The sequence below is a fragment of the Podarcis pityusensis genome, assembly GCF_964106645.2.
Source record: "Podarcis pityusensis genome assembly, chromosome: 14".
Classification (NCBI taxonomy): domain Eukaryota; kingdom Metazoa; phylum Chordata; class Lepidosauria; order Squamata; family Lacertidae; genus Podarcis; species Podarcis pityusensis.
The window spans coordinates 37,955,896-37,968,120 of NC_138039.1; the positions used below are offsets into that span (position 1 = coordinate 37,955,896).

The following is a 12,225-nucleotide window of genomic DNA, read 5'->3' on the forward strand; positions in this document are numbered from 1 at the left end:
GAAATATGAGAAGGACTTGTGTTTGTCTGTGTGCAGCAACCATTCCTGAATTTGAAGCAATTTTTAAGGAGACGGATTTTGATAAGCTGGGCCTCCCAGCTTTGACTGGATGCTTATCAGCTATCTGTTTGCTTGAATTGGATATTAAATCTAGAAAGTGATGCTGCTGAAGAACAGAGAGCTACTGAAATGTTGTATTAATATTAATGGTTGCTGTAAACAAGTCGGAGAATCCATTGCCTCTCCTTGGCCGCCACAAGCCTCCTCTTTTGGACTGCTTGTAGTGGCTACTGGAGAGAGGGACAGGCTGTGGCCGTCGAATGCCAGCCCCATGTGCCGCGCCAGCTCTGAAGGGCAGTCCACCCTGAGCAGGAAGAAAGGGGGAGCACAGTGGTACCTTGAGTTACAGACGCTTCGTGTTAAGTTGTGGGCGAACATGTCAGACGACACAGCGGTTCTTTAAACAGCTCTTCTTTATTCAGATGCCAGAACAGAACTAGCTGAGGAGCTCAGTCAGCCTGCTTATATAGAGCTCCAGAACAATGCAACTGTTGCCATTTTCTAAAACTATCCAATCACTGAACGTCACTTTTCGATCCTTCATTTGCATACAAAACTATCCAATCACTGAACGTCACTTTTCGATCCTTCATTTGCATAACTATCTACAGTATCCCCCTGCTGGCCCACGGTGAGAACTTCAGTACATAACACTTCAGGTTACAGACGCTTCAGGTTACAGATTCCACTAACCCAGAAATAGTACCTCGGGTTAAGAACTTTGCTTCAGGATGAGAACAGAAATCGTGCAGCGGCGGCGCAGCGGCAACAGGAGGCCCCATTAGCTAGAGTGGTGCTTCAGCTTAAGAACAGTTTCAGGTTAAGAATGGACCTCCAGAATGAATTAAGTTCTTAACCTGAGGTACCACTGTAGAGTGGATTTCAAAGAGTTCTGAATTTTTTATTTTTAAAAAATGCTTTGTACTTCCACGTCTAATCGTGCCCCTTTCTAAAATTCATGATTGGTGAGTGTTTTAGTTTTTGTAAATCTACCAAAGAATAAAATAAAATAAAATCAGGATTGGTAGTGGGGGGTTTTTTAGGGAGGGTGTGTATGCTGCGTCCTGCTGGTGATACTCGTCCTTCTTCTGATAGGAAATGCTGGGGGGACGATGATGACAAAAAATGGGGGAGTCAAGAAGGTTCAGTCGTGGGGGATTGAGAAGTGCAAAACAGTCCCCTTGCCCAACTGGTTGGTTTTATAAAATGTTACAGAAAAATCTAGGTGTGAGGCTGCTCAGTCACCCAACTCGTCGGGCAGAGCCCGCAGGTCCCTGCGGACTAAAGGAAGGAGTCCAGCCACCAACCGGAGCAAATAGCCATAGATCAGTTTATTGCGCAACAGGTACAAAAGAGGAATTTTGAACCCTGAGGATGGGGTGGACAAAGACTTTTCAAACTTCCCCACCATATCCCAGAATACAGTTTGTACAGCATCATTGCTACATCACTGACATGTCACAAAAGGGGAGGGGTTAACCTTGGCAAACATGTCCAGACAACTCCTTGGTACAAGATTAGCATAAGCAGACATGACAGGGCAAGACTCAGGTATAAGATTAGCATAGACAAATATGTCTTAAGTACCCACCACCCAAAAGCACAATAGAAGTTCCTTTGCATGTCTGGAGCCCGAGGCAAGTCAGGTGATGAGATTTGGCTTGCCTTGGCTAGCAATGAGCCCAGCAATCGTCACCTCTGGGAACTTCCTGGAGTCCTTTTTCAAGGGGCAAATAGTTTTGGAATGGAGGAAACTGGCAAAGTAGTTGATTTTATATTATTTTTAAAGCTAGGTAACTTCCCTGAGCTGTCAGGTTGAAAGGATACACTCAGGCTTAATATTTGTAACATTTAACTTTAAAGATGTGCCCCCCCCCCCCCGTAATTTCCGTAACATAAAATCACATGCATATCTTCAAGGCACCGTGAGAGAGCTTAAGGTCACTCAGCAGGAGACCCTGGGTTAATGGACCCACTGTAAGGGTGACATTCCACTCCCTCACCCTTTGGACCCCGAAGAATGCCAGTGAGTATGCAGCCTGGAAAAGCCTAGTCACATATCTAGACCAGCAAATTGTGTCCAGCAGGTTTTCCCTGCTGGTTCAAAGGGTCTTTACCATGAGCACCCACTTGTTAGTGTTCTGATCTTGTATTAAATGTATTTGTTGCTTTGGCTTTTTAATTATCTTATGCATACACCTATTGTTATGTACTGAGTTGAATAGGATCCAAAATCCAGCAGTCTGATTGGTCCTAGAACAATAGGATCCAAAATCCAGCAGTCTGATTGGTCCTAGAACAATGCAGCAGTATGATTGGTTTGCAGGAGCCACCCAATCCGGCTCCAGATGGAAGTGAATCCACAACCTGATTGGCCTACAGGAGAATTCCAGAATTAACTAATCACGTGCAGCCCATTGTGTAAATAATGTATATAAAGCAGATACTTTGAGGGGACATTCATTCCTCCTCACCACTATGAGCTGAATAAAGAGCATGAAATCCACTCTCGACTCTGAATATATTTCACCTTATTTCAGGACACCCCCCCCAAAAAAGCCAAAAAACACGATTTTCCGATTGACTTGCCTAAGATCGAGGACAAAGCGCCACATTTCAGAAATTCCCCTGGGCGTCAATTCTGCCTTGGAAAATCTGGACGTATGGCAGCCCTAATACATCATGGTGGTTCATAAGGTGATTAGTAAATCAATGATGATGATGATGATGATGTTAAAAAAAATAGTAGCAATAATTTATATCCCTCCCTTCAGTGTAAATATTTAGTGGTTAACAGCAGCCCACTTCTTATTCTTGCTCTGATGCATAACGTAGAAAGACACAGCTGAGGAATTTCCAAAGTTGAGTTTTATGCTGCATGAGGGGTCTACAGTTTAAAGACGATTTGTTTCATTTTATTTTATTTTGGGTGGGGTGGGGGGGAAACCTTCCTGAGTGTGCACAAGCCTCTGAACATGTCTTAAAGTAGCACTTTGGGATCTAGCCCAAAGAATCTCATTAGTGGGGCTGGTTTGTTTGCAGGAAAAGGTCTCCGTCTCATAAAGACCTGGGGAAAGTACAGGGAAGATTTTGGTCTGGGAATAAGTCCTGATTGTTATTCTTTCCCCTATTAAAAAAAGAAAATAAAAAGACACACACACACACACACCCTTTTCTCATGTCATGTGCATTTAATTTCACTGTATAGGGTAATCCGGTGGGGCTTCAGATTGTGCCAAGAGATATTTTCCCTGCTCCTTTTATTTCCTCAGGTGAATAGCGAAAATTAGAAAGACAGGGGGAAGATGAAAAAGGACAGGCAAGGGATGCAGAGGTCCAAGAAAGTTAAGTAACACCAGTCTAAACAACATGGTCCCCCTTCTTCTTCCTGGCCCGTGCAAGGAGCAGTGATTATTTATAACAAGGGAAGCATCTGTCTTTGATTAGTATTTTCATGGAGACTGCAGACTGTGGAGAAATTACTATGTGCGAGGGACGACCGCCATCCTGCAGCCTCACATTCCAGCAAACCAAATTCATCATTCTCTCAGTTTGAATGCCCCACTTTGCCCTAAGTGGAGTACATCACAGAGTGCAAAGTTTGTGCCAGGAAATTCATCAATAAATACATGAAGCTGACCTATGCAGAGTCAAGCCCAGAGCTGTCCACAATGGAGCAGCATGGGCTGTCTGGGATTATAAGCGAGAGGGTTGATCAGTTCAACCTAAAGATTCGGGGAGTTGAAACTGGGACCTTTTGCATGCAGAACCACTGAACATATTGTGATGTTAACATATGAGAGTGCTGGAGGTGAAATAGTTAAACAGGTTACCCAATCAGAACCCTGGGGGGTGGAGTCAGAGGGACTATAAAACCAGCTCTGCGAGGGGCAAAGGGAAGAGTTCGTTGGGAGTTGAGTGGTTGGTTGGAGTGAATTGGGATAGACTCTGTGGGTAGGTTGAGTTAGTGTAGTGAAATAGGCTGAGTCAGGAACAGTTAGGAGCTAGGAAGACAAGTAAATATCAGAGAGGTGGTTTAGTGAGTGAGAGCAGGTAGCGGAAGTTATAGGTCTGGATAGGCACCCTATGAATGTAATTGACTGATACCGTTTATGAAACCACATGCTTGTTAAACTGCAATAAATAAACTGAAGTTTATGTTCCAATTTAAACCTGACTGGACTCAGTATTGTCCCAGGTAGGGCCTGGGTGGTGGCAGCGAGAAATAAAGTGGTGGCACAGGGATCAATGGACGGTGAAACGTCCGGGGACCCTGTGTGATCGCCACACATATAACCATGGGCTTCTCCAAAGAAATTCTGTTCAGCTTGGGATCTTCTTCATGCATAGTTGGGAGTAGGCCCCAATGAACACAGCAGAGCTTAACTCTGAGTGAATTCGGATAGGATCAGATTGTTAACTGATGAAGCAGGGGAAGCAGTGAGATCATGCAATGGTTTCTCGGCAAGCATGAAAATTCAAAATCTTTTGTGAGGATACTATGAAAGTAAATAAAATTAAAAAAAAACTTTTCAATGAAAACAGAGAACAGAGTTGTTGTATTTTTGTATAGGGCTTTAAGAGAGCTGAAGGCATTGTTACCTATAGTACAGAAAAATTATTTTATTAGCATTCATTGTTGCTGCTGCTTTCAATCTGCAAATGAAACACAACATATGTTTTCCCCCTTCCATCTGCCCAGTGTTTCCTGGGCGTGGAACAACGTAATGACAGAGGAATTTATGTCATTAAATTATGCAAGTTAGGTAGTTTTTGGTCAAAGGCAACCTGCAGCAGCATGGAGACAGCGCTGTATCTGACAAACACAGGGCAGAACAGAAAACGATGCCTTCTTACATCCCCCAAGGGTGAGCAACATTGAAAAATTCTCTGAAATATCAAAAATGCAAATTCTCTAAAATAGCAGTGATCTCTCAAGGCTAGGGCAGAGATCAGGTTTCCAGACCTAGTTTTGCATTTATTTATTTAGCCTCCAGGGGACAAATCCATCTCCATGCGAAAGGAAAAGTAGCAGTGTGCAGGTCGGCTGGAAGACAGAAATTACTTACCTACCTTCTCCCCCACCCCAAATTGCTGACAGCCAATCTTAGTTGGGAGCACAAATTGTAATTTACCCACTTGGTTCTTGACTTTCAGAAACAGTACCAGAGAGGACATTTCGTAACCTGACAGGCAAGCCACATCCCAAGGTGTAGTTGCCCATCAAGATCCGTGCGACTGACAGTGCTTTCTTAATGCGTCTCTCCTTCAAGTCATGGTGAGACAGACAGATTTGATGCTCAAACATTTTTGCATTTGATATGGTGCCAGGTGATAGCAGCTTGTCACTGGCAGCAAGCCTCCTGCCTGTCTGCTTCAAATCACCCTGAGCAAACTTGGACTCTGCAGACTTCCTTTTAAAAAAAGTGTGTGGGGGGGAATTCAAGCCCTGGAACCAAATATGGTTCCCTTGAGATCTCTGTCTCTTGCCCTGAGAACTCTCCCAAGACCCTTTCTCACATCCCAGGTGTTTTCTCCTGCCTGGAAGGTGTCCCGGAATGCCAGTAATGTCTCTTGCTTGTCTGGATGGATGAGAGAGAGGAGGCTGTGAGTGTGCATGTCGAAACTAGCCTACTGTACCAAAGTAAAAGTTGCACATACGGCTCCACCCACATCTGCAACTGGCCCCGCCCACCACTGGCTTATGGCTCCCAGAAGGCTCAAAACACTTTCCTTTTTTCAAATATATATATAATTTTTGTTAGATTTTCTGTTTTACCATTTCAAATACTCATTTAAACATCCTTACAACATCAATGACTTCCCTTCTTTTCTTTCCATGGTTCATTTTGCATACCCTAAATCCCTGCATATTTTACATAAACGAAACCATTCAGTATTCCATTATTACATCCTTATTTACACTGTTGAATTTATCGTTATGCTGCCAGCATTTTCAAGTGTACACAATTTCCCCCCATATAGTCAATAAGCATTTCCCAATCTTCTTTAAACGTATCTTCTTCTTGTTCTCTGATTCTATATGTTAAGACTGCAAGGTGCGCATATTCCATCAGTTTAAGTTGCCATTCTTCTTTAGTTGAGACCTCGCTCGTTTTCCATTTTGGGGCTGCAGTAGTGGCATACATAAAGAACCTTTTCTGACACCTGGGAATTTCCACCTGAATTATCCCCAACAAAAAAGGACTCTGTTTTTTGGGGAAGATACTCTTAAAATGCTTTCCTAACCCTGTTTTAATATGTATAATGGTAACTGGGGCTGGATCTACATTGATCTTCTAAACATTATTAAAAATAACATTCTATAACATTTGATGGCAGTTTCCTTTTGCTGGTGGCTTTCTGCTCTGCAGCACCCTCTGATATCACATTTTAATAACACATTTTTAACGTTATAAACAACTACTGTAGATCCGCCATTGGTTAACAAGGCAAAAGAAACCTCCTCTAATGGAGCAAAATACTGTACTGTTCAAGAAAAGCTCTTACACTAACATAGGAAGCTGAGTCAGATCATGTAGCCCATTATTATCACCACTGGCTACCAATGACACTCCTTAAAATTTCAGGTATGGGTTCCTTCCAGATTCACCTGGTAACTGAACCTATGACTTCTGTATGTAAAGCAGCTGTAAAGCACTGACCTACAGCTCTCCCCACAAGAGTGAGGGGATCACATCTAGTAGTGATACCTCAGTCAAAAAAACAAAAACATGTGCAACTCATTTGACCCAGGAAGGAAAAGCACTTTCACTCTTGATACGAAGTATCTATATCAATGACTAAGGAGGAAATCCTGAACCCACTTACCTGGGAACAAGCTAAGTGAACTGGATTCAGCTGAATCCTGAACTGATTTGGGCTGATTTGTATCCTGTATGGATTGGGTTGAAGCAGCTATAAATCACTACAAGACAGACGGGCTTGCCACAACTTGATTTGTAGAGATTTGTGCTGATCTGTAGTTCAAAGCACTCTCAGAAAGACAGACAGCATGTCCCCAAAATGTTGCAGTTATTAATCACACCGCCAAATCAGGTGAATGCCAGGGTGTGGGGAGAGGGAAGGCTAGAATGGCCTCACTCAACCCAACTCTCTCCAATCAATCCTTCTTCCCAGGGATCTCTGTGAGGGGGATAGGGGTCTCCTAACAACTCTCAGCACTCTTAACAAACTGTTGTTCAAAGGATTCTTGGGGGAAGCCAAGAGTGTTTAAAGTGGTATATACTGCTTTAAATGGACAATGCAGATGGCATCCAATATTGCTTTATATGTATGGTACTGATTTAGCCTTAAACAGAAAGTCAGAGTCAACTTTTTAAAAAATGAACAAGATGGTAAAGAAATACATCTAAGAATGAAGGCTAAGTGTCTTTCCAATTTTCTGGAACAAAGTAATAACACGGTTCTAGGAATCTTAGCACTTACTGTATTTTTCGCTCTATAAGACGCACCAGATCACAAGACGCACCTAGTTTTTGGAGGAGGAAAACAAGAAAAAGAATATTCTGAATCTCAGAAGCCAGAACAACAAGAGGGATCGCTGCACAGTGAAAACAGCAATCCCTCTCGCTGTTCTGGCTTCTGGGATAGCTGCACAGCCTGCATTCGCTCCATAAGATGCACACACATTTCCCCTTACTTTTTAGAAGGGAAAAAGTGAGTCTTATAGAGCAAAAAATACAGTAAATCTTTTGGTGCTCCATCTCCCATTGTCTACACAAGCCCAGATTTAACAACAAGTTGAATGAATGACTGAGGTATTTTACTCAATACAAATTGGTTTGGGGTTTTTTTGTGTTTGCCCGTATGTGGGGCAGACATGGAGGACTTTGTGAAATAAAAAATTATCAGTGCTCTCTTTGAAGTGCAAGATCAATTAGGAAGAGAGGAACACAGAAAGCTGCCTTTTCCAAAGTCAGACCATTGGTCCACCTAGCTCAGTACAGTCTTAAGCAATAGGCAGACCAAGCCTGTGCTGAGGGCAGCAGCAAGTCAGGAGTGCACACAGAAAAATGAGATTTTATTTTTTTAAAAATAGACATTGTGTGTGTGTGTGTGTGTGTGTGTGTGTGTGTGTACACACACAGTGGTACCTCCGGTTGCAAACAGGATCTGTTCCGGAGCTCCAGTTGCATCCCGAGGAATTCACAATGGAGGTGCTGCTTCTGCGCACGTGCGCGGTGCGGTTTTGCGCTTCTGTGCATGCACACGTTGTGTAGAGTGCTTCTGCGCATGTGCGCATGGCGATACCCGGAAAAATACTTCCGGGTTTGTCGTGTACATATCCTGAAGGATACGTAACCAGAGGTGAATGCAATTAGAAGTACCACTGTATTTAAAATCATCAAAGTGATTGTGATGGGGAAAATCAGAACTTTGTTAGGTTTCCTTACAATTCGCTAACACAGACTGAAAGATAAAAATTTGAAGAATAAAATTCAGTTTGGGGTTCAGCATTATTTTTGTTATGGTGAGCACCATAACCTTTTCAGCGCTTAGGGTCTCTAAAGGTCTCATTCTAACCGTATGTGCACTGGATGCGAGTGGCTCTCGCGGGTTCCAGGCAGGAAAGGGTCTCTGCTCTCACCTTCTGCATGCAAAGCAGTTGCTCTATCACTGAGCTACAGCCTATGTAGTGAATCAAGATCACTGAACTGAACATGAGAGCATAGAAAATGTAAGAGGCACAAAAAATGGAGACGATTTCATTCCCCACCCGCCTTTCTAATTACCATCTTCTAACCTGAGATTGCGTTGCTTAAAAGAGGCCAAAACAACCTGCCAGCTGAATTTTTGCGCCTGGTGTCCTCCAGATTCTGGCAGTCACCTTCATTACTGGCGAAAATGGAACAGCAAAGCTAGCATGAAAAATGAGGCAGAACCCCCATCACTATGGTCTCCTGCAAGGAGACAAAGGGAGAGGAAACTCACATGCGTAAAAATTGACACATGGCACAGCCTCCTTTAAGCTGCACAGTGGCAAGTTACTGGAGGTAGCAAGGGAGCCGCTCTTTGCAAAAAGAGAAAAGTGCTTTCAAGGAAGCTGTGTGTTTATTTATGATAAACAGAACACGTGCATCACTTTTGATGAAACAATGCAAGGGAAAACCATGAGATAGGACGAGGCGAAGCAACTCAACAGCATCCTTTTTGCAATACAATCAGGCATGCAAAGGACATGTTATTTCCATTATTTGGGGTGTGCATGAACCCCAAGTCGGTGTGTATTTGTGCTTGGCCAATGCAAGGTGAGATCTTTACAAGACTCACCCAATCAAGTCTCTCCAAAAGGCTTGGTTCAGCTGTGTTTACATGGTTGCTGCAAAACAGAAGAAAAAGCAGACTTTCCCTTTGGCAAAACATGAAACCAAATTTACTGTATGGAAAACAGCCTTGGTCAGAGAGCAGGGAAAGTGAGCAGGATAGCTGGTTGTGATTGACAGGTCAGAGTCAATTTCTGATCACAGTTCTTTGTGGCAGAGATGTTGGAAATAAAGATGTTTGTCTTATGCGCTCGTTGGTCTTTTGCAGGTTCTGCCTATTTCCTAAGAAGGACACTTACAAGAGTTCTTCAGGATTAGGATTGGGCAGTGTCCCTAACAGGGCTTTTCTTAAGCCAGAACTCACTGCAACTCAGTTCTGGCACCTCTCAGGTGGGCGCCATTGCCATTATAAGAGAACAAGGGAGGCGTTCGTGGTGAGTTCTGCACCTCTTTTTCTAGAAAAATAGCACTGGTCCCTACTCTTCCTGTCACAAACAATTAGGCTGGATCTAGACACATCAAAGAAGCGCTTCAGTTTAAAGCGTTGTAAATTTAAACAGGGAAAACAGGTAGAGAAAAATGGGACTCCACATCGCCATCTGGTGGCACAATGTTATATCGCACATACAACACATATAAATTGCTTTTCCTTTCCCAGTCTAGCCGAGCCCTCAGAGAGTCTTTTAAAAATGAGATTGAATGACATCATTTCCTTGGCTTGGGAATCCTTCAGAGTCATCAAGTTCTGTATGTCTGAACTGTGATTAACTGGACACTCGCCTGGTTGTCACACTGGAAAACACAACTTAAATCACTCCAAAAGAAGATATTGGAGCACTTCCAATCAATTTGCCCATGCGTGTGCACAGAAAATAGTAGATCTACAGTGGTACCTCGGGTTAAGTACTTAATTCGTTCCGGAAGTCTGTTCTTAATCTGAAACTGGTCTTAACCTGAAGTACCACTTTAGCTAATGGGGCCTCCCGCTGCTGCTGCGCCGCGGCTTCGCGATTTCTGTTCTCATCCTGAAGCAAAGTTCTTAACCTGAGGTACTATTTCTGGGTTAGCGGAGTCTGTAACCTGAAGCATATGTAACCTGATGTACCACTGTATATGAAAGCAACACATGAAGATCTGCTTTGATCACTGCAATGAATATCTTCTTCTTCTTCTTCTTTTCTTATTCTTATTATATAAGATTATTTTATAATCTTCAAAGGGGACATGGCTATGAGGGGGAGTGACTGTGATTATTACAAAGGGACACCGAACTTCTGAATTTGCCACTACATTACTGGCCAGAAGTGTAGTGTATATATGGAAAGCTAGATTTCTGAGGCTATGTCTTCTAGCAGTAGTGGATGAGATGGTGTAATTCTGGTGGAGGGACAATTGTGGCACATCACGGTGTTGATAGAGAAGGGGGAATATACATATATGTCTAAGTAGAAACCTGGCACAGCAGGGAGAGAACTGGGTTACAGTCTTTGTCCCTGATATCCGAGATTTCTACTTGCAGGGAGTTCTTCTACATGAGCATTCAAAGACAGGATTTCCTACCCGCAGTCCATTCTGCCAATGCACTCTGTTTCCTGCATACAGACAATGAATAAGAAAGTTTATAGGACAAATATATATGTGAGTCATTATTTTTATTTTTTAAAAAATCTTCGTTGATGGGGATACAATTGATTGATTTTTATTTTATTTTTTTACATTAAAGGTTTTTGATGAAGGACATTAGAATGTTTCCTAGGAAGCATGGAGAAGTTTTATGGCTTTAATTTCCCCCCTTCAAAAGATGCTTCTAATTTTTATGAGAATAAAACTGAAATATTGCAACATTATTAAGATTGTCTATGAAGGAATAGTTAGCAGCAGTTGTGTCTTTGAATGTGCATACCAATGAGGCAGTTCAAATCAAGGGCATGTGACGTTAATGCTAATGAAGGGAACCACTCATGTTCAATTTTATTACCGTCTTCTGCAATTAGAATTTTTTGAATTATAAGCCCCAGTGCCTATGAAGAGATCTCTGCAGTTCCCTTAACGCTGGGCTCTCACACCACCCAGCTGCATCTGTTTACTAAGTACAATGCCTGGTCTATTGCAGATCTATTGATACCGACTTATGTGCTAAAGTAGCAATGCTAGCTGGTTGTAGTATAATAAACACTGGTCAATTATGTTATCCCCTCCCACTCCCAATGCTAATATTCAACTTAGCTGCCTCTACATTAAAACACATGGGAATATTGGAACCCTTAGACCAGATATGGAGAGTCTTTGGACACCCAGATGTTCCTGAATCACAACTACCATCATCCCTGGCCATTGGGCCAAAGGTACTGTATCCTGTGGGAAGGGTACTCGCTGTGTGAGGAAACCTTTGCAGCAGGAGTCAGGAAAGGTTCAATAGCAGCATTTATCTGTGAAGAACAGGTTAACAGGAACAGCAACTTACAGCTAGGGCTTGCTCCACATGCCAGATGTCGGGGACTGGTTGGCCAGATGTCAGGGACTGGTTGGAAGGAACCAGCTGGGGAACCACCAAAAGAAGAAGGCTCAGAGTCCAAGGAGTGGTGGTGGGACAACAGTGAGTGGTCAGAGAGAGGAGAGGGGGAAGACTAGGAAGTGGAGGCGTTAGAAGCAGAAGAAGTAACAGGGCTTAGTGAGCAGGGTGAGTCTGTGATAGAGAATAGTCCAGGCACAGAGGCAGAAGCAGAAGAGGAGGGAGGCGAAGAGACAGTGATGGATCAGGTTTGAGAAGTGGCATGGGTGTGTACCCCTCCTGCTGTGACCAGCTCCCTTTCCTCCTTGGTCTCTCAGAACCAGGAGAGGCATGAAACTGCTTTAAGTGCAGATAAAAAGGTACCAG

General features: G+C 43.1%; 1 long non-coding RNA gene across 2 annotated transcripts; it reads left to right on the forward strand.

Moving 5' to 3' along the window:
• Window positions 1–1,468: 1,468 nt before the first annotated feature.
• On the forward strand, window positions 1,469–9,844 carry LOC308462774. 2 transcript variants are annotated; one of them, XR_013979339.1, is made up of 3 exons: window positions 1,469–1,611; window positions 3,333–5,338; window positions 9,616–9,844. It is a non-coding gene; the product is annotated as an uncharacterized lncRNA (long non-coding RNA). The 2 variants fall into 2 exon arrangements; XR_013979340.1 differs by lacking the exon at window positions 1,469–1,611 and adding an exon at window positions 2,490–2,757.
• The last annotated feature ends 2,381 nt before the right edge of the window (window positions 9,845–12,225 follow it).